This window comes from Palaemon carinicauda, chromosome 43 (assembly GCF_036898095.1).
Source record: "Palaemon carinicauda isolate YSFRI2023 chromosome 43, ASM3689809v2, whole genome shotgun sequence".
Taxonomy (NCBI): domain Eukaryota; kingdom Metazoa; phylum Arthropoda; class Malacostraca; order Decapoda; family Palaemonidae; genus Palaemon; species Palaemon carinicauda.
This window is the reverse complement of record NC_090767.1, coordinates 22200642-22223996: the sequence shown is the minus strand read 5'-3', so window position 1 is coordinate 22223996 and position 23355 is coordinate 22200642. Positions and strand designations below refer to the sequence as shown.

At 39.1% G+C, this 23355-nt stretch overlaps 2 long non-coding RNA genes across 2 annotated transcripts in view; one reads left to right on the top strand and one right to left on the bottom strand.

The window, feature by feature from the left end:
• Positions 1 to 23355, top strand: part of LOC137633641 (uncharacterized) — a 187465-nt gene that overhangs the window by 17799 nt on the left and 146311 nt on the right. The window lies entirely within an intron of this gene.
• The window catches only part of LOC137633645 (uncharacterized), a 191943-nt gene continuing 188496 nt past the window's right edge, over positions 19909 to 23355 (bottom strand). Inside the window, exon 4 of the long non-coding RNA XR_011042331.1 lies at positions 19909 to 20386. This is a non-coding gene — a long non-coding RNA (uncharacterized lncRNA). The remainder of the gene's footprint in view (positions 20387 to 23355) is intronic.

Here is a 23355-nt window from a genome sequence, read left to right as displayed (position 1 = left end):
GCAGAAAAAAAGGTATCAATGGTGTATGATTCACCAATGCCAACTGAAATAGTTGATCAACTGATCAGAGGTGACAACAGTCTCTCTCTTCTTTTCATTTTACGAGAAACAGAATGGCCGCACATAAATACACAGCTGGTAGCAAGGGAACAGAATAATGGCAGAGTCTTTTATCGAGAAGGAAGACAGAAGAACCTCGAATTAACGAGACAACGAATAGCATTTTCAGGGAACAAAAAATTACTATCATACTCAAGCAGTAGAAATTGAATAACTTATCCAGGGAACATGAAATGAATAGCATATTCAAAGTAAAGAAACTGAATAGCTTTTTCATGCCAGGGAGTGTATGAATATAGTATGAATAAATGCATACTTTATTCAGGGCACAAACAGACAATAAACCTGATAGAGAGAGAGGTCAAAGCAGACAGGTTTCTCAGGCATAAAGGAATGCCAAGAACCGAAAGATCTGACTTCAAAGTTAACGTTAATTTTACAGGTTGATTAAGAGGAGTCTAAGTGTCACCCTTGACAGAACCTAATGAAGATATACAAGATGCATGGAGAAGAAATAGGGGACCAGCTGCTCCCCAGTACATCACTTCATTCAACAAGCAAGACAATAGTTGTGTACTACAGACTTATCATGCAGAACAAGCAAGGAAACAGACTCACAAGCAACAAAGAACAAAAGACAAGCACTTGCCATAAAGCTTGAGGCCTGCACTGACCGATTTGACAAACGACAACGTCAAACGATTCAAAGCAAGCAAACTACTATGCGATGGTAGAGACGGACAAGAATGCGTTTTGAAGTATTGAATTAAAAGCTGGACATAGACACGACTGGCAGAATCTAACCGAGGCCCTTTATGTCAATAGGCGTTGGAGGAGATGATGATGATGACCACCATTCTGAAACCTTGTTCACTATGGAAATAGCTTCACTATACTCTTGCAAACAAGAGACAGTGATAGGTTCCTCTTGGCAAATGTAGAACATCAACAAAAGTTATCAATATTATTACCAACCCTACAATGGTGATCAACGTCCTGTTGCACCAGTCTCGTTTCTTTCTATTTTACGGGAAACTGGATGGCTATAGACAATTTCGCCAACCCACAATTGAATTAGTAATCACCAAAAACAATGGAGAAATGATTTATCAACAATTTGAAACTGAACGTATACCATATTTATGGAAGTGAAAATAAATAGCATATTCACAGAAAACAAAGTAAACAGCATAATTTTGGAATAGCCAACATGCCTTATCCACTGCACAAACACGAAAATGTTTTTTCAAGGCACAAACACCAAAAACCCAAGCTGACAAAAATGTTAGAGGAACTTTATTCTCTGGTATACACAAATACCAAGAATTGAAGAACATGACTGCAAGTAATGTAGCAGTTAACATCACAGTCAACCTTATTAGTAGGACTGAATAGAAGGTCTTCTTCATCATTTACAAGGAAGACAAAAGTTTAACCTGTATGGAAGCAAACAGAAAGCTAAAGATCAAATGGGGTGAGAAAGAACTGGACAATCACACCTACCCAGTCTTCTTAAGTGTCACCCTTGACAGAACGCTCTCCTTTCAAGAGCACACAAACAATAGCAAACATAAAGTAGCAACTAGGAACAGCCTCCTCAGCAAATTCACCAACACCAGCGACAGAACAAACCCTGAGACTCTGAGACAAAAAGTCCTGCCACTCTGTTACTCTACTGTGGAGTACTGAGCATAAGTGTGGGCCAAGATCATGCCATGCGCATAAGGTAGACCCAGAGCTAAATAAATCCTGTCGGATTATTACTGGCGCCGTAAAATCAACCCCTTCACGATCTTTACATATAATAGCCAGTATCCTACCACCCGACAAGAAATGCTAGCAAAAACTGAAAAGAATAAACAAATTAATAACCCCAAGAATACCAAGCCATTTACAAATCAAGCATAAAAATGAAAAACTGGGTAATGTTTCACTTTGATTCAACACAAGTGGAAAACACCTATGATATGCACAGAAAGCAAAACAAGTTTCTGGACCTTATCAGAAATAGAGAGATACTCTTAGGAGAGTAGACGTGGTATCTTCCTTAGACTTGACAATAATCAATTCCCTTATTGCATGAAGGCACCAGACATCAAGAGACACAACTGACTCACAAATAACCCAAGATGCAAGTGACATCGGATGGAAGAGAGTTAAGCTTTGACTTCTGCTTAGAAAGAAAAAGGGGCAAATGATGAAAGCTGGAAAAATGACGCACGAAAACGCATCCCTTCGTTGGCACCTGGGATCAATTTCATCCTTGATTGATGGTAGAGCAGCCAGTGAATTTAGCCTTCTAGAAGCATTGTAAATGTTGTAGAGGCTGCGCAGTTAGTGCAATTGGTGGTGTAGCCAGTAATTTTACCAATCATGAAGAACCCTCGCAACCTCTAGTCAACTTTAAGTGCAGTAACTCTTCGTACTGGCTGTCGTGCAAAGAACTTGTGTTCCACACAAGGGTAGGGCAATGTTAACCGCACCAACACGCAGAAGGAAAGAAATCTCCCAAGTTGAGGGTTTATACAAGTACAGAAATACAAGAGATGAATATAGAAAAGTAAAAATGTCTAAACATACTTTTTAATCAACATTGGCCATTTTCCTAATGGAAACATATAGTAAATTCCTTAGCTCTGCAAGAATGAAGTTTAGTGGGGAACTTGTAAAAGCCAGAAGGTAATACAAAATTCCTGAACAAGAAATAACAGTAGAAATACTGTACAGATATTATTATAATTATTATCATCATTATTGTCATCAATAGCTGAGCTACAACCCCAGTTGGAAGAGAAGGATGCTATAAGCCCAATGGCTCCAACAAGGAAAAATAGCCCAAAGATATGGCAGAGATGAATTTCTAATTACAGTCTACAAAAATTACTCTCTAATCTCAGTTTTGATTCGCAAGACTGACCAAAACTAAGACAGGAATCAGCAAAGAACTTCTACAAAGTGGATGAGACGCCAAGTTTTTTTTTTATCCAACGCTTCTTTGTCTCTTCTCATCAAGTTCGAATCATCACTATCTATTTTCCAATAGATTCAGAAGTCAGATAGACCAGTGTTCTGTCTTGATATTAACTCAAATGAACTAAATTCTTCTGACTTATTATTATTACTTTTATTATCACCAGTTAAGCTACAACCCTAGTTGGAAAAGCAGGATACTATATGTCCTATAAGGGGTCCAACAGGGAAAATAGCCCAATGAGGAAAGGAAATAAGGAAATAAAATAGTGTGCCCGAGTGTACTCTCAAGCAAGAGAACTCTAACCCAAGACAGTGGATGGCCGTGGTACAGAAGCTCTGGCACTACAATGGTTTGATTTTGAAGTGTCCTTCTCCTAGAAGAGCTGCTGACCACAGCTAAAGAGTCTCTTCTACCCTTACCAAGAGGAAAGTAGCCACTAAACAATGACAGTGCAGTAGTTAACCCTTTGAGTGAATAAGAATTTTTCAGTGTATTGTAGGCAAAGGAAAATGAGCTGAAGCCGCAAAGGGATCCAATGTAGTTCTATCTGACCAGTCAAAGGACCCAATAGATCTCTAGAAGTCATTGCTTCTATCTCCTCTAAATTAGCCGTCTTACTCCTCCTATTTTACCGCATTCTATTCTAATTAGTTTCAAAGATAATTCTTGTGCAAGTCCTACATAGAGTGCAGTGTAGCAATATGATGACATATCTTGATAAACTATTTTATAATCATAATACGATAGACATCTGTCATGCCAGCTCACTCTTTGGGGGCTTATAACTTGCATGATAAACTGACAGAAGGTAAACTGACTGACAGTGACCAAATAAACAGAATCCTCATTATAAACTTATCAATCTCTTATCTACCTCAATCTGATAAGAAAACAGTTCTTTTCTAACTCCTCGGTTCAAAATTTTTTTGAGTTTTATGAACATAAAATTCTTGTTTGATAATTACTTTCTATAGATTTCTGTTCTATATCAACCTCTTGTGTTCTAATTGTTCATGGCTTGAGAACAAAAGAAACAGCTTGAACATTATTACCATAATGTACGGATTCCAAAGTACATCATGTTTTATCCTTTGGCAGAACGACGGAACAATTCGATTTCCCAAAGCACCAGACTCTGTTATACAATCTTAGTAAACTTGGCAACACAAAAATCTCCATTGATGACTACCAGATAAAAAAGAAATATTGAAGATTATATTCTCTCCGCATTACACAGATTTACAGGCGCATAAAAAACCTATGACCAAAGCAGACTGTTTAAAAATCAAAACTTCCCGGGGACATTTTTAAGAAGAAACACAACCTGGCTTTAGAAAAGCCCTCAAACTACACATTAGCAACTTATAAAATCATTCCCCATCTATAGAAAGACTCCAATACACGACATAGACATCGTCATATTGAGCCTCCACGCTTCTTCCCAAGACTATAACTTCTGCTTCGCTTAATCGAACGAAAACCAACGAGTCTACTCGGAATCAGCACGACCATTCACATCACCATTCGATGCAGATTAGCAGTGAATCAAAATACACGTACAGATAGATTTCATATTACAAAAGGTTGTTGCATCAACTCAAGATGAACTGATGCAACAGAGATGCTTGTTCACTTTCCCTCACTCGATCGCCCACAGAGGAACAACGCGTGCGATGTATCGGACATGTATAGGGTGATGCCGGTCTTCTCTCTCGGAAGTTTTCAAAAACCTAAATGTAATGAAAAATGTGCAAAACTCTTCCATGTCCTTCGTGGGACAAGTCGCAAATGTAAATTAAAAATGTCTGAGAATTAACAAATTTAAATTCACATTCTTTGCGGTTTTTCATTGCTTCAGATGTAATGGTATAATTTAATTGAATTAGTTAATTATTCTATTTTCACCTGAAAGTGATTCTACATTCCAAAATTCTTACGTTTAATTAGGCGTACACCAAGTGTTTATATTCAAATTTAATAAACAGATATTTCTCATAAAAAGTAGATAAATATTCATATGTAATCAATCTATTCAATTATAAATACACAGCCAATTGCCTGACAAATAAAGTCACATTTGAAACACATTATTATTCAGGTAAATATCTTAATAGCAGAATATATAAAGCTTATCCAAGAATTTCAATACTAAAAGCAATGTGGAAAACCCACAGCCAATTCTTTTGCTTTCAGAAGACTATTTTCATAAAACCTGGACTTAGAATCTACTTTACACATCACTACAGGAATTAGAATATACGGCAAAACTGAAATCATCTCTAGACGATATCTGATAAGGAAGACACCTTCTGTCCCATGATAAAGGACACAAATACTGTACTTGCGTTTTTATCATACTTTCCACATATCGTATTTCTTCAGACCATTATTATGTAACTTTGGAATTAATGACTGTTTTTTCATTAAAAGGAATACTAATTAGCATTGTTATAGATGGTCTTTGATCGATGAAAGTCTACAAAATATAAATAAACTTATTTAGCAAATCATAATTTCATAAAAACAACGTTGCAGTGTTATTAGTGGAATTTGAAACTCTGACACTCAGTCAAATTACAATTGTGACTCGAGATTTTCCTCAAATCCTTTTTAAGTTTTAGATTACCTTTATTTCAGTGACATTCAAAAAGACACCTTTTAGAATTATATATCTGAGTAAGCTTTATTAAAAGGATAGAAACTTCAACAGCTTAATCTCAAGCTATAACTTAACTTTCTTACCTAAATCGAGACAACCAATTTCAGTGAATATTAACCAAATGGAAGACGACATAGCGAATACATTCTCCCAATAAAAAAAAGAGTTATTAAATAATCAATTTTCCAATTCAGAGATAAAAGGCACATACCACAATAGCAACGGGAGTAACTCCGGCACAGTCTGACGACTGCAAGGCCTCTGGCAAGCAGGGAGGGACGTCTTTAGCATTGCCTTGCGCGTTCCGTGAGATCAGCCCCTTGGGGTGAGGCCACTGGCCTTTATTTCTTTCCAAATCATCTACATCTACATCTGGAAGAGAACTCAGACTTTAGACTCGATACAATGGCAATGTCAGTTACAAAATGGTATTTCGTTTGGCATAAGACTGGAATCGTGTTAGGCGTGATTAAGACATTTGACTGAATTTCAAATCTTATTAATTAGTTTTATGTTTATGCTTTAGTAATGAGCCTAGAAATATTATAATTCATAACATAATCTAATTAATTCACTTATAATTGTTCTATCTTTCTTTTGTTCTATAAGAATTAACTACTACTGTAAACATATTTTCACAACTTGGAATACAAATGCAACATTATACATCTACCTTCATACACATTAACTAGCAAACCATTACTAATACATTTACATACAAAAAAAAAACTCTAGCCGTTTCTAGTCCACTGCAGGACAAAAGCCTCAGACATGTCCTTAGTCATGTCTGGGGTTTGGCCATTTCCATCGCCACGCTGGCCACTGCGGATTGGTGATGGTGGGAGACTTTAGTCTGATCGCTCACAGCAAACCAACCTAGTATGGGTGGCCCTGAATAGTAAAACTTTGATCATGGCGATACACAAACCCTTTCACCACGTTGAGGTATCCCCACTGAGAAAAGGATTGTACGCTATAGCTACCTTCTAACCAGTCAGTATAACAATTTATTAAATGTATCTAACTTGCTTCACTAAGGCCAAACTAGAATATAGCTTTCTTTGCTAACTTGTAGGAGAACCATAATAAAAATCATTGCATCATCTTAATGAGCTTAACATATGAAGAATAAAGTCTATATTCTTCAGGGTCTTTTTAGTCCCGCTAGTCTCATATCTACCCATTTTCTTTAGTTACCGTTCCTAGTTATTTCCCTTCGTTGATATGTCCATAAGAAATAATTCTCAGTCTTAGAATGTTGAAACCCAGTCTTATACCAAAAGAAATGACAGATTTTAAACATAACAAACTGACTTCAACATAAAAGTTCTCTTTAACAATAATCAAATTAAGTCACAAAAACATTTTGATACAAAACTCGCACTGCAGCAATGAGCAAAATCCTATACAGTACAGCCTTATAAACAGTAATATTCACAATAATAAAATAGTTTTAAAATACAAATTCTTAGAAAATTTATTTGTATTTTTCCTAGCAATATAAACCAGAGTTATTTATAGGTGTTTAATCAGTTTTTGCTTTTCCACAAACAGAATTTTAGGGCCTTGCGGGGTGGATGAGGCTTATAGCATCCTGTTTTTCCAACCGGGATTGTAGCTTAGCTAGTAATAATAATAATAAGAAGACAAACAAGGAAGCCTGTCGCTACTTGTGCCTGGTGTAAGAGTGGCCACATCTAGATCCACTGTGTTCGGATCTGTTCTTGTATGAACATAAAACTTACTTTGTTTTGAGAAAGCTAGAGGAGGAGATTTTGATTTCATCTGGCACATCAAAAGCCATTCAGCCCTGTATAATGAAAATTACTCAACCCGTACTTTGACCTTAAGGAATTCTCTGTACCTGAAATCTGTCAATTAAACAATTCTGACTCACCCTTGGCCTGGTTCGACAGAGGGACATCGCAGTTGTCTTGTATTCTGCGGCTCTGGGAAGAACCTGTCAATAGTACAGCACCTTGGTGGTTCACCCAACCCACCTAGTTGCCTTATCAAGCTCACTCATTTAAGAAAGTGGAAAGTTTCCCCTGAACTTTTTGGTAACTCTAGTGGAGGTATCACAGATGCCTCTACGGCCATTTCTACTGCCTCTGTGGCAATTTGCTCCATCCCTGATGTACCCGGCTCTTGTCTTGAGAGAGAGATCTTGAGCCTTTTTAAGGAGATAGTATTTCTAGATATGCCCTTCTTGTTTTGACTTGTGTTTACAAAGAAGTTGGGTGAGGACAGGCGTCTATAAGTCCTCGTAAGAAATAGGTGTCCAGGAGAAGTCCTCGGAAGGGTTCCCAAAGTAGTCCTCGAATGGAAAAGGCAAACTGCCCGTATAGGACAGGGTAACAAATTGCCCCGTCACCAGATAGCTCCTTTAACGCGGAAATCGGGAGGGAGATCAAATTGGCATCATTAATAGCAAAATTTTCTGGTCTTAACCATCATTTCTTAAAGGATGTAGGTCGACCTCCAAGGAGGAGCTTCAGGAAGAACCTTCAAGGCCAGGTCTAGCTCTCATACATACTTATGAAGCATTTGTATTCATCATATCTGAGAGAGAAAACACAAATATAAGCATAAAGATTTGAATAGCAGTTTGAGCAGAGAAGTGTGTTAAGCACGAAGAACAGGATTAAACTGTGGCAATCGCTACTTTCGCTTGAAGTGGGTGAGATATTGGCATGCAAACAATATTGCCAGAATCCCAATAATTCCTTAAAACTCTGGTCATGGAAAAGCAAAAACGGAGTAAACAAGGGTTTGTATTCTTGTAATAAAAATCAAGCGATCACAACATACGCTAATGCTACCTAGTCAAAAATAAATTGCCTGAAAAACATTTTATCATAAACTTATTAAAAATTTATACTTTTGTAGATCCTCTACACTGCTAAATAAATAAAACAAAATTAAAAATCGACATTCAGATAAGTAGTAATCTAACAATATAAAATCAGATAGAAAAACTACCGCATTACAGATTCCCTTTTTTTGTCTAAAGTACATAACATGTTTTTCTGATCTCAGCAAAAACATATCGATTCAAAAGTCAATAGAAAAATGAAACATCATCCCACTTAATCTATCACTTCAATGTCCTCACCTCCTGAAGGGTGACTAAATATATCATGCGAAAGAGACCAAGTATCGCAGGCTATTGCTCGAACAATTAAGATGTCACAAAACTAACTTAAGGTCACTTGATATTTAGAAAAATTCAAACAGATCTATGATTATTAAATTTCAGAGACTAATCAGGCAAATATATTAAATTCAAGACTAAAAGACTACTCTATTTGATATCAGTACCGCTTGAAAAAATGAATGAAGTTTGTATTTTCTGTTTCTCATTAAACAATGAAGTTTTAAACCTATCGAAAAACATTTCTGAAGCTTTATCTTTTTCACCGGCACTTTGACCTGTGGTTTTCTCAGCCTAATCTCACGAAACGGACACAGAAACAGTCTTGGCTTTAGTGTGAACAAACGTCTTTTCCTACTACAAGAAGAAGAATGTCCTCTCTTGATCTACGAGGTCAAACTTCTGCTCACAGCTATGAAAATCCCGACCAAAATTTGACTTCTAAAAAGAATTCAAAAGATTTTGCTCATTTGCTGTAATGGGATTAATAAAGAATATTTATATATACAAAATCCTACGATGATTATTAACAGGCAGAACACATGAAGTTATCTCGATTAAAATTGGTTAATATTGATACTTCAAAACTTCTGTCTCGTACAATACTCGACTATCCATCTGGTTCAACTATTCCCTAACATAAGGCTAGCCAACAACTAGCCTTATCTCACATGGTATTTGACTATCCAACTATCCATTTCCACAACTCAAGACAGACTACTGAAAAGCCTAAACATTTGACTAGCCATTCTGGTTATGCTATCTTATAACAAATATATCCTGCCTTGAATAATGACTTCCATCATAGACTAATCTTCCTAAGAACATAAAATGAATAACTTTGTTTGATATCGTTTGCTATAATGATAATGACACCCCCAACTCTACATTGTTCTCTGAAATGTTTCAGCGAAATCCCTGGAAGAGAAACTCAACATTCAACCTCAGAAAACTTTTATATTATTTTGGTTAAATATTTAACCTTCTGTGATTTTATGAAATTGTTAAATAAGTGCAGTATTTTACACTTTTTCATTTGATTTATTCTGGAATAATCTTCGTCACATGGACTCGGAGAAAGAATATATAAAGGAATTCTCATTGGCAGAAATTGTAGGAGGTGGTTGGTCGTCCCTATCTAATTCTTCATGTCTCACACCTCCTCTGGCGATCTACAAAGCCTACGTTACATTGTGGGGGAGTCTACCCCTGCCCTCAGACTTACAAGCCCCGGCAAAGCAGCACATACTCAAAGACCTACACACCGCAAGGGGAGTCTATCCCATGCCATGAGATTTACAAACCACGGCTAAGCAGCACGTACTGAAAGGCCTATACATTGAAAATCACGTCTTTAACGAGTACCAACACTTGCAAGGCCACTACTTATGCCTCGACACACACACACACACACACACACACACACACACACACACACTCTCTCTCTCTCTCATGACATAGAAATTCCCAGATCTGTATTTGCTGCTTATTTTCAATTAAGAAATGCTGTGAATAATCTAGGCGAGAAGGGGTCTCCCTGTCTAAGTCCTTTCTTAATTGGAATTTTATCACTATCGTTATGTAGTTTCAGGATTGGTAAACATTTGTCTAAAGCTGAAGTTCATAACATGTTTTTCTGATCTCAGCAAAAACATCTTGATTCAAAAGTAAATAGAACATAAAACATCATCCCATCTATCACTTCAATGTCCTAACCTCCTGAAGGGTGACTAAATATATCATGCGAAAGAGACCAAGTATCGCAGGCTATTGCTCGAACAATTAAGATGTCACAAAACTAACTTGAGGTCACTTGATATTTAGAAAAATTCAATCAGATCTATGATTATTAAATTTCAGAGACTAATCAGGCAAATATATTAAATTCAAGACTAAAAGACTACTCTATTTGATATCAGTACCACTTTGGAAAAATCAATGAAGTTTGTATTTTCTGTCTCTCATTAAACAAATAAGTTTTTAAACCTATCGAATAACATTTCCAAAGCTTTATCCTTTGACCTGTGGTTTTCTCAGCCAAATCTCACGAAACGGACACGGAAACAGTCTTGGCTTTAGTGTGAACAAACACCTTTTCCTACTACAAGAAGAAGAATGTCCTCTCTTGATCTACGAGGTCAAACTTTCGCTCACAGCTATGAAAATCCCGACCAAAATTTGTCTTCTAAACAGAATTCGAAAGATTTTGCTCATTTGCTGTAATGGAATTAAAGAGAATATTTATATATACAAAATCCTACGATGATTATTAACAGACAGAACACATTTGTGGCACTTGAAGTTATCTTGATTAGAATTGGTTAATATTGATACTTTTAAAACTTCTCTCTCGTACAATACTCGACTATCCATCTGGTTCAACTATTCCCTAACGTAAGACTAGCTAACAACTAGCCTTATCTCATATGGTATTTGACTATCCAACTATCCATTCCCACAACTCAAGGCTGACTACTGAATAGCCTAAACATTTGACTAGCCATTCTGGTTATGCTATCTTATAACAAATATATCCTGCCTTGAATAATGACTTCCATCATAGACTAATCTTCCTAAGAACATAAAATGAATAACTTTGTTTGATATCGTTTGCTATAATGATAATGATAATGACACCCCCAACTCTACATTGTTCTCTGAAATGTCTCAGCGAAATCCCTGGAAGAGAAACTCAACATTCAACCTCAGAAAACTTTTATATTGTTTTGCTTAAATATTTAATGTGTGATTTTATGAAATTGTTAAATAAGTGCAGTATTTTACACTTTCTCATTTGATTTATTCTAGAATAATCTTCGTCACATGGACTTGGAGAAAGAATATGTAAAGGAATTCTCATTGGCAGAAATGGTAGGAGGTGGTTGGTCGTCCCTATCTAATTCTTCATGTCTCCCACCTCCTCTGGCGATCTACAAAGCCTACGTTACATTGTGGGGGAGTCTACCCCTGCCGTCAGACTTACAAGCCCCGGCAAAGCAGCACATACTCAAAGACCTACACACCGCAAGGGGAGTCTATCCCATGCCATCAGATTTACAGACCCCGGCTAAGCAGCACGTACGGAAAGACCTATACGTTGGAAATCACGTCTTTAACGCGTACCAACACTTGCAGGCCACTACTTATGCCTTGACACACACACACTCTCTCTCTCTCTCTCTCTCTCTCTCTCTCTCTCTCTCTCTCTCTCTCTCTCTCTCTCTCTCTCTCTCTCTCTCTCTCATGACATAGAAATTCCCCAGATCTGTATTTGCTGCTTATTTTCAATTAAGAAATGCTGTAAATAATCTAGGCGAGAAGGGGTCTCCCTGTCTAACTCCTTTCTCAATTGGAATTTTCTCACTATCGTCATGTGGTTTCAGGATTGGTAAACATTCAAATGTGATTTTAAAATAGAACCTTTGCTACATCAAAATGTGTTCTGTCTGCTAATAATAAATCTAAAAATGAAATACAATAAAATACAACATACATCAAATGTACAGAGAATGCCAGCGACCTTTTTAGAACTGCCAAGTAAACCAATAAGTGAACTTAATCAAAATTGTAAAAGAATTTTTGACCGGAGTCATTCTTTTCTCATACAAAATATTTTCCAGTGTTTTACTTCTTGTGTTGTGACACAAAAGATATTTATCTTAATAGAATACATCTGATATTGAATTATTTTCAAGTATTATCATTATCATTATTATCATTATTATTATTATTTTAGCTGCTTTGATTATTATTATTATTTTAATTATCTAACTATTATTTCAATCATTTTAATTAAAAAAAATATTATTACCATTTTAATTATTTTTTAAATTATTATTCTAATTATATTAATAATTATTACTATTATTTCACTTATTATTATAATAATTTTAATTATTTCAAATATCTTCATCTATATTATTATTTTGAATATTCCTATTATTTTAATCATTATTATTTTGAAAGACAAAATTTGAGAAAAAACTGCTCAATAGATCAAACGAAAGAAAGTACGTACTTCTTCATGACTAATTTAGGAATAACCGTTTGCGATTCACTGACGTCTCAGAGTTAAAACGGAGAGTCCGAGTATAAACAAAAATGACGATAAAACGCTTCTTCCGAGTAACGAGAAATTAACATTTACTTTCTAGAAACGACAAAACGGACGGAATTAAGCGAAACGATTCCTAAGACGCTTTTCTCTAGAAGCTGAATCGGACCTGAACCTTCTTCTGAGTCGGATGATATACCTAATTCAACTATAAATCTACTTTTGAATTAACTTCAACATCTTACCAATGCAAAATATTTTGAATTTCAAATATATACTACAGTACTTAACACAAAATAAAACCTTATTCCTTATATATAAAAATATGTTATTTTTATTAATAAAATAAATTTTTGAATATACTTACCCGGTGATTATATAAGCTGCAGCTCTGCTGCCCGACAGAAAAACTCTACGTTCAAAATCCGCCAGCGATCGCTATGCAGGTAGGGGGTGTACTTCAACAGCGCCATCTGTCGAGCAGGTACTCAGTACTCAATGTAAACACAGAACTCAATTTTCTCCTCGGTCCACTGGGTCTCTATTGGGGAGGAAGGGAGGGTCCTTTAATATATAATCACCGGGTAAGTATATTCAAAAATTTATTTTATTAATAAAAATAACATTTTTCAATATTAAACTTAGCCGGTGATTATATAAGCTGATTCACACCCAGGGGGGTGGGTAGAGACCAGCATTAATTGTTTACATTATTATGAGCTAAGGATTTTGTATTTCATTTTAGCAGTTATTCAAAATAACAAACATAAAATAAATAAGTACCTGGTAAGGAAGTCGACTTGAACAATTACTCTGCCTTTTTTAAGTATGTCTTCCTTACTGAGCCTCGCGATCCTCTTAGGATGCTGAGCGACTCCTAGGAGCTGAAGTATCAAGGGTTGCAACCCATACTACAGGACCTCATCAAAACCTCTAATCTAGGCGCTTCTCAAGAAAAGAATTTGACCACCCGCCAAATCAACCAGGATGTGAAAGGCTTCTTAGCCTTCCGGACAACCCAAAAAATAACAATAAAAAACATTTCAAGAGAAAGATTAAAAAAAGGTTATGGAATTAGGGGAATGTAGTGGTTGAGCCCTCACCCACTACTGCACTCGCTGCTACGAATGGTCCCAGGGTGTAGCAGTTCTCGTAAAGAGACTGGACATCTTTAAGATAAAAAGACGCGAACAATGACTTGCTTCTCCAATAGGTTGCGTCCATTATACTCTGCAGAGATCTATTTTGTTTAAAGGCCACTGAAGTTGCGACAGCTCTAACTTCATGTGTCCTTACCTTCAGCAAAGCATGGTCTTCCTCATTCAGATGGGAATGAGCTTCTCGTATCAACAGTCTGATATAATAGGAAACTGCATTCTTTGACATAGGTAAAGAAGGTTTCTTAATAGCACACCATAAAGCTTCTGACTGTCCTCGTAAAGGTTTAGTTCGTCTTAAATAGAACTTAAGAGCTCTAACAGGGCATAAGACTCTTTCTAGTTCATTTCCAACCAAATTTGAAAGGCTTGGAATATCGAACGATTTCGGCCAAGGACGAGAAGGTAGCTCGTTTTTGGCTAGAAAACCAAGCTGTAAAGAACATGTAGCCGTTTCAGATGAAAATCCGATGTTCCTGCTGAAGGCGTGTATCTCACTGACTCTTTTAGCTGTTGCTAAGCAAACGAGGAAAAGAGTCTTTAAGGTGAGATCTTTAAAGGAGGCTGATTGTAGTGGCTCGAACCTTTCTGACATAAGGAATCTTAGTACCACGTCTAAATTCCAACCCGGTGTAGCCAAACGACGCTCCTTCGAGGTCTCAAAAGACTTAAGGAGGTCCTGTAGATCTTTGTTGTTAGAAAGATCTAAGCCTCTGTGACGGAAGACTGCTGCCAACATGCTTCTGTAACCTTTGATCGTGGGAGCTGAAAGAGATCTTTCCTTCCTCAGGTATAATAGGAAGTCAGCTATTTGGGTTACAGAGGTACTGGTCGAGGATACTGATACCGACTTGCACCAGTTTCGGAAGACTTCCCACTTCGACTGGTAGACTCTAAGAGTGGATGTCCTCCTTGCTCTAGCAATCGCCCTGGCTGCCTCCTTCGAAAAGCCTCTAGCTCTCGAGAGTCTTTCGATAGTCTGAAGGCAGTCAGACGAAGAGCGTGGAGGCCTGGGTGTACCTTCTTTACATGTGGCTGACGTAGAAGGTCCACTCTTAGAGGAAGAGTTCTGGGAACGTCCACCAGCCATTGAAGTACCTCGGTGAACCATTCTCTCGCGGGCCAGAGGGGAGCAACTAACGTCAACCTTGTCCCTTCGTGAGAGGCGAACTTCTGCAGTACCTTGTTGACAATCTTGAACGGGGGGGAATGCATAAAGGTCTAGATGGGACCAATCCAGTAGAAAGGCATCTATATGAACTGCTGCTGGGTCCGGGATTGGCGAGCAATAAATTGGGAGCCTCTTGGTCATCGAGGTTGCAAAGAGATCTATGGTAGGTTGGCCCCATGTGGCCCATAGTCTCTTGCACACATCCTTGTGTAGGGTCCATTCTGTTGGAATGATTTGACCCTTCCGACTGAGGCAATCCGCCATGACATTCATGTTGCCTTGAATGAACCTCGTTACTAGAGAAAGGTTTAGATCTCTTGACCAGGTGAGGAGGTCCCTTGCGATCTCGTACAACGTCATAGAATGGGTCCCTCCTTGCTTGGAGATGTACGCCAAGGCCGTGGTGTTGTCTGAGTTCACCTCCACCACCTTGCCTAGAAGGAGGGACTTGAAGCTTTTCAAGGCCAGATGAACTGCCAGTAGCTCCTTGCAGTTGATATGTAACGTTCTTTGATTCGAGTTCCAAGTTCCCGAGCATTCCCGACCGTCTAATGTCGCACCCCAGCCCGTGTCCGATGCGTCCGAGAAGAGAACGTGGTTGGGGGTCTGAACAGCCAGGGGCAGACCCTCTCTGAGGTTGATGTTGTCCTTCCACCAAGTCAGTGATGACTTCATCTTCTCGGAAATGGGGATCGAGACCGCTTCTAGCGTCTTGTCCTTTTTCCAGTGAACAGCTAGGTGAAATTGACGGGGACGGAGGTGCAGTCTCCCTAATGAAATGAACTGTTCCAGGGATGAAAGCGTCCCTATCAGACTCATCCACTGTCTGACTGAACATCGGTCCTTCTTTAGCATGTTCTGGATGCATCCTTGGGCTTGACTTGTTCTGGGGGCCGACGGAAAAGCCCGAAAAGCTTGACTGTGAATCTCCATCCCTAAGTATACTATAGTTTGGGATGGGACCAGTTGGGACTTTTCCATATTGACCAGGAGACCCAATTCCTTGGTCAGATCTAGAGTCCACTTTAGATTCTCCAGACAGCGACGACTGGAAGAAGCTCTTAGAAGCCAGTCGTCCAAATAGAGGGAGGCTCTGATATCCGCTAAATGCAGGAATTTGGCAATATTCCTCATCAGCTTCGTAAAGACAAGAGGAGCCGTGCTTAGGCCAAAGCACAGGGCTTGAAATTAGTAGACAACCTTTTCGTAAACGAACCTCAGAAAAGGTTGGGATTCTGGGTGGATGGGGACGTGAAAGTAAGCGTCCCTTAGGTCTAAAGAGGCCATCCAGTCTTCCTTCCTGACCGCTGCTAGAACAGACTTTGTGGTCTCCATGGCAAACGTCTGCTTTGTGACAAAGACATTCAGCGCACTGACGTCTAGCACCGGCCTCCACCCTCCTGTCTTCTTTACCACTAAGAAGAGACGGTTGTAGAAGCCCGGGGATTGATGGTCCCGGACTTTGACTACCGCTCCCTTTTCTAGTAAGAGAGACACCTCTTGCTTCAAAGCTAGTCTCTTGTCCTCCTCTCTGTACCTGGGAGAGAGATCGATGGGAGACCTTGCTAGAGGGGGTTTGCGTACAAACGGGATCTTGTACCCTTCTCTGAGCAACTTCACAGATTGTGCATCTGCGCCCCTTTTCTCCCAGGTCTGCCAGAAGTTCTTGAGTCTGGCTCCCACTGCTGTCTGAAGATGGTGGCAGTCAGACTCTGCCCTTAAAGGACTTGGTACCTTTCTTCTTCCCACGTCTCCCTTCGGCACGAGCACCTCCTCTGCTGAAGGCTCTGCCACGAAAGGGCGGAATGAATCTGGACGCTGGAGTGTCCATCCTGGGTCTAGACAAGGTAGGCAAAGGGGTGGCTTTGCGGGCAGAGGACGCAACCAGGTCATGAGTGTCTTTTTGAATCAAGGAGGCAGCAATCTCCTTTATCAACTCCTCTGGGAAAAGGCACTTTGAGAGAGGAGCAAACATAAGTTCCGATCTCTGACACGGTGTTACTCCAGCTGACAAGAAAGAGCAAAGGTTTTCCCGTTTCTTGAGGACCCCGGAAACGAACGAAGCCGCAAGCTCACTGGATCCGTCACGTATGGCCTTGTCCATGCAGGACATAATGAGCATGGAAGTTTCCTTGTCAGAAGGGGAGATCTTCCTGCTCAACGCTCCCAAACACCAATCCAAAAAGTTAAAAACCTCGAAGGCTCTGAACACTCCTTTCAACAGATGGTCTAAGTCTGAAGGAGACCAACAAATCATACAGCGTCTCATGGCTAGCCTGCGGGAAGAGTCTACTAGACTTGAGAAGTCGCCCTGGGCAGAGGCAGGAACTCCCAAGCCGAGAACTTCTCCCGTGGCATACCAGACGCTCGATCTGGAAGAGAGTCTCGCAGGGGGAAACGTGAATGCTGTCTTCCCAAGGTTCTTTTTGGACTGCATCCATTCTCCCAATACTCGTAAAGCTCTCTTAGACGAGCGGGCGAGGACGAGCTTCGTAAAGGCAGGCGCGGAAGACTGCGTGCCTAAAGAGAACTCAGATGGAGGAGAGCGTGGGGCCGCAGAAACAAACTGATCAGGATACATCTCCCTGAACAGTGCAAGAACTTTCCTAAAGTCCAAGGAGGGTTGCGTGGTCTTGGGTTCGTCGATGTCAGTATGCGGGTCGTCAATGTGTGCAGCGTCGTCATCATCAGAGAGTCCACCATCTGAAAACTGAGGAGGAAGCGGCAAAGGAGTAGGAATCGGCTGGTCAGCTGAGTCCGGCAGCACGGGTGCATGCGTGACTGAACCGGACGCAACGTCATGGAACTGTTGCCCAGTCTGTGAACTGGCAACAACCATAGCAGCGCGGGGGCGCAAAGCGTCTACTCCAGACTGTCTAGTCTGCTGTGGGCGAGTAGTGGTAACCACACTGGGTTGCGGAGGTTGACGCACCGCGTCAAAACAAAACAACTTAGGTTGTTGTTGTAACTCGCGAACGTCAACGGAAGGTTCCGTGCGTCGCTGAACGTCAACATGCGGCTGGCAGGGTACACTGGAACGCATGGGTGGCGGGACTCTCACAGCTGGAGTGCGGGAGAAGGTAGCCTCAGCGTCCACTGGACGCACAACCGTGGGTGGTTGTAGGCCAGAGGTTGGTGCAGCGTCAACCTTCTCCGCACGAAAGTCCTGCATCAATGACGTTAACTGTGACTGCATGGTCTGCAGCAAAGACCACTTAGGGTCTACAGGAGCAGATGCGGCAACAGACGGTGTTACTGCCTGATGCGGTACCGCTTTGCCTCTCTTAGGAGGTGTGCAGTCATCGGAAGACTGCAGCGAGTCCGAACTGACCCAGTGGCTACAACTGGGCCGTTGGACTTGCGCGGAAGGGACCGACTTGCGCTTAAGAGGCCGCGAGACCTTGGTCCATGGTTTCTTTTGAGAAACCTCTTCCGCAGACGAGGAATAAATGGGCTCTCTCGTCTTCGTGTGGGTGGGGCGATCTTGGTTAGATACGCCCGAAACCACGGAGGGAACGTCTGTTCGCTGATTAAAGCCTCTCGAACCCTTTGGTCGTACGACATTGCTTCTCCCCTGGGCTTGGGAGCTTGCAAGAGGTCCCGGACTGGGAGGACGACAGGCACAAACAGACGAACCCTCAAGCGCAACACTATCTACAACACTTTCCACAACACTACCACTCACTTTGTCACTACCCACTGCACTCTTACACTTCAACTCCTTGACGTCTGACATTAGTTGGTTACGGTCACTCGCCAATGACTCGACTCTCTCACCCAGAGCCTGGATGGCACGCATCATATCTGCCATCGATGGTTGTTGAGTGCTAGAAGGGGGATCAGGAGCAACCACTACAGGGGAAGGAATAGGTTGTGGGGCATGAGGCTGAGGAAAAATCAACGGAGCGAGATGAACTTCTCCTTACTCTATCTCTCTCTAGCCTACGTGTGTATTTCTGGAATTCGATGAAATCGAATTCCGAAAGCCCAACGCATTCCTCACATTGATCTTCCAATTGACAGGTCTTATCCCGACAATTGGAACAAACGGTGTGAGGATCGATAGAGGCCTTCGGAAGACGCCTCGAACAGTCCCTAGCATTACATTTCCTGAACTTTTTTTGTTTTTGTTTGGGTTCCCCCAGGTCCCTCAGTGTGAGGCACCTCGTATATCCACCAGAGAGTTGCTAATACATCTTCCGGTGTATTTTGCATCTTCCAGTCTTGGATGGTCTGGGATGCATCTTAGGTATTTATCGAGCTGATTTTTAAACGCATCTACGCTCACTCCTTGAGAAGGGTCAGCCATCTTGAATTAGTCAAAGGGGAATTCAAAATCTATCCAAAGTCATCAACAAATAATCCAAAATCAATAAAAGAATGCAAGGATGTATTGAAGATAACGTCTGCAAAGCGAAAGCTCAAAACTAGAAATGTGTACTTCACCAAAATATGTGAAAACCAATCCAGTAAGCAACAGCGAATTTAGTAGGTCTTGCCGGTGGCACGACAGAGAGAAAATTGAGTTCTGTGTTTGCATTGAGTACTGAGTACCTGCTCGACAGATGGCGCTGTTAAAGTACACCCCCTACCTGCATAGCGATCGCTGGCGGATTTTGAACGTAGAGTTTTTCTGTCGGGCAGCAGAGCTGCAGCATATATAATCACCGGCTAAGTTTAATATTGAAAACTGTAAGTTCGCTCACATCTCTGTACATTTCTATAAATAATAAATTTCAACAAACAATATTCATAAAATGTAAATATGAAAGAAGAATCAAATAAATTTTACATAAACATTTCATACATTTCAGAGATTCTCTCCTTCAGATCTTCCACAATTCCACGAGACATTCTACCTTACGTGTATGTGTATATATTCACAAGCCCTCTAGAATAAACTCAATTGTTAATTAGCAAAGTAGAATTTTCTTCTTACATTTTGCATTATTCAATTCTTTCATTTGGACCTAAAATATACCTATTCTTATTTGAATAAAAAACCCAAGATTTCACTGAAACGAAATCAAGAAAAGGTGTAATTATCGATGCTCTCTTGATTCTTGATAAAATCGTCTATGGATTCGTCTATACCCCAGATAAATCTTCGGTGACGTTGTTAAGTCTTCTCCTGTACTTCGTACTAATGTCGATAATCTGAAAAAGAAAATGACTTTAGTCATGTTTTTAAGAATATCTTGAGACAATACAGATAATAGAAGCAATTATACATTACTGAACTTTTGAATAATATCTTCATCATTCATTAAAGCCTAACTGCATCATTCTAAACTCTAGGAAGAATTAATCTTGATAGTTATTCACTTTTCTAAAGTTTGCATTGCTTTCGATTTTCGTCTTCATTCACCATCAGGAGATGAACACCGCTGGGCAAATCCTATCATCTAAATGTGACATTTTTTCACAAACACAACTAATTACTTAGACAAAATCTATACGTACACATGTGTAACAGAGTATTCCTTTTAATATCAAGGTGTAGAGAAAATCTATACGTATACATGTGTAACAGAGTATTCCTTTTAATATCAAGGTGTAGACAAAATCTATACGTATACATGTGTAACAGAGTATTCCTTTTAATATCAAGGTGTAGACAAAATCTATACGTATACATGTGTAACAGAGTATTCCTTTTAATATCAAGGTGTAGACAAAATCTATACGTATACATGTGTAACAGAGTATTCCTTTTAATATCAAGGTGTAGAGAAAATCTATACGTATACATGTGTAACAGAGTATTCCTTTTAATATCAAGGTGTAGAGAAAATCTATACGTATACATGTGTAACAGAGTATTCCTTTTAATATCAAGGTGTAGAGAAAATCTATACGTATACATGTGTAACAGAGTATTCCTTTTAATATCAAGGTGTAGACAAAATCTATACGTATACATGTGTAACAGAGTATTCCTTTTAATATCAAGGTGTACTTGTAGGTATCCAAGTGTTAATTTATGTTTTTGTAGCCTACATAATAACCAAAGTCCTCAATTCTCTGTTTTACATATTTTGGAGTGAGTAAAGTCGACGGATCAATGGTCTAGTTTGCAAATTGTGACGAACAGGAAAACCTTTTTTTTATTTTCATAGTTGAAATCTAATATGTGAGCTATTTCTAAGTCTAGGAATATTAAAGCAATTAATTAACTTTCTGGATATAAGCATTAACTTCTACAATCAGAAGACCATACTACAAAGTACACTTCATTTCTTTGTATCATGAATACAACGCCCACAATTTAGATTGAATTCTAATGATTTGAAAGATATCCAGACCATATAACACTTTGGTAATAAATCTGTTTCATATTATTATTATCATTATTACTAAGCTATAACCCTAGTTGGAAAAGAAAAGATGCTATAAGCCCAACGGCTCCAAGAAGGAAAAATACCCCAGTGAGGAAAGGAAATAAACAAACTACATGAGAGGTAATAAACAATAAAAATAGAATATTTCAAGAAGAGTAACATTAGATTAAATCATATGTATATATATATATATATATATATATATATATATATATATATATATATATATATATATATATATATATATATATATATATATATATATATATATATATATATATACTATAAAAACTTCTAGAAGAGCTGCTTACCATAGCTAAGAAGTCTCTTCTACCCTTACCAAGAGAAAAGTAGCCACTGCAGTAGTTAACCCCTTGAGTGAAGAAGAATTGTTTGGTAATCTCAGTGTTGTCAGGTGTACGAGGAAAGAGAAGAATGTGGAAAAAATAGGCTGTGACAAAAGAGAGGGATCCAATGTAGTACTGTCTGGTCAGTCAAAAGACCCAATAACTCTCTAGCAGTAGTATCTCATAAAGGAAATCATATCAATTTTGTCTTGATCGATTTTAGAATTTGGTAAATACTTGGTCCTCACGTGTCAATTTGCAAATCATATCTCTACAGGAAGGAAAAAAAGCTGCCAAGGGAGACTGAGACTCAATTTCAAACTTGCAGAAAATTTCTTAATGAACAGGCTGACATGAGTCTGTCTTAGTAGAGTAGATATATATTTAGACATCTAGTTTACTTACTTCCTTATTTGATTTCCTCACTGGGGTATTTTCCCCGTTGGAGCCCCTGGGCTTATAGCATCTTGCTTTTCCAGCTAGGGTTGTAGCTAAGCTAGGAAAAATAACAATATTTGACAGTGAATACCACATCCTTATTTAATCTAAACCTGCCACTCCTGGTCAAGCCTTTTTTCTATAGTTTCCTTGGTCCTTAGACTTGATACTTGTTAATTCCAAACGTATCCAACATCATCGTCTCCTCCTACACCTATTGACGCAAAGGGCCTCGGTTAGATTTCACCAGTCGTCTATCTTGAGCTTTTAAATCACTACATCTCTATTCATCACCTCCTTCACACTTCATACTCCTAAGCCATGTAGGCCTGGGTCTTCTAACTCTTCTAGTGCCTTATGGAGCCCAGTTACAAGTTTGGTGAACTAATCATGAGAATGAAATTTATGAAATTATAGAAATCGGGGAAGGGACATATAGATAATGGCTCTTCTATCCCTCTCTCAATACAGGTTTCATCAAACCTCAAGGACGTCAACTGATATCTCAATGTCAGAATGTCCATGACTTGTGGGAGAGTCATTCCCTTCAAATGCTAATTCTCTGTTCCTCTTTAATTGAAAATCTGGTCCTCAAGGGGCTGTCATGGTTTTACGAAATACCTCTGAAACCATTCTTGTATTCCTTCCCCAGTCAATTGTTCAAACATAGTTGATGTCTCTTCTACGAAAATCTGTACAAACTGGAATTCCTTTTCTTGTAATATATATAATTATTATTTAGATATTCATTGGGAGTTAACCCGTTCAGCCATCTCTATTATGTCATTTTCAAAAACTGAATTTCGACATCACCCATAGACCCTGCTTTGCCTTAGAGACCGTCGTCTGCGCTCGTATTCTATGGAGGTGTCGAGATAATACACCCAAACCATTACTGGATGTCCTCTGTTACATATACCCCTGTGTATTAACTTTCCTTTCAGACATAGATGTCTTACACATTAATTTTAAGACATAAATTGAAGACAAATAAAAAGTT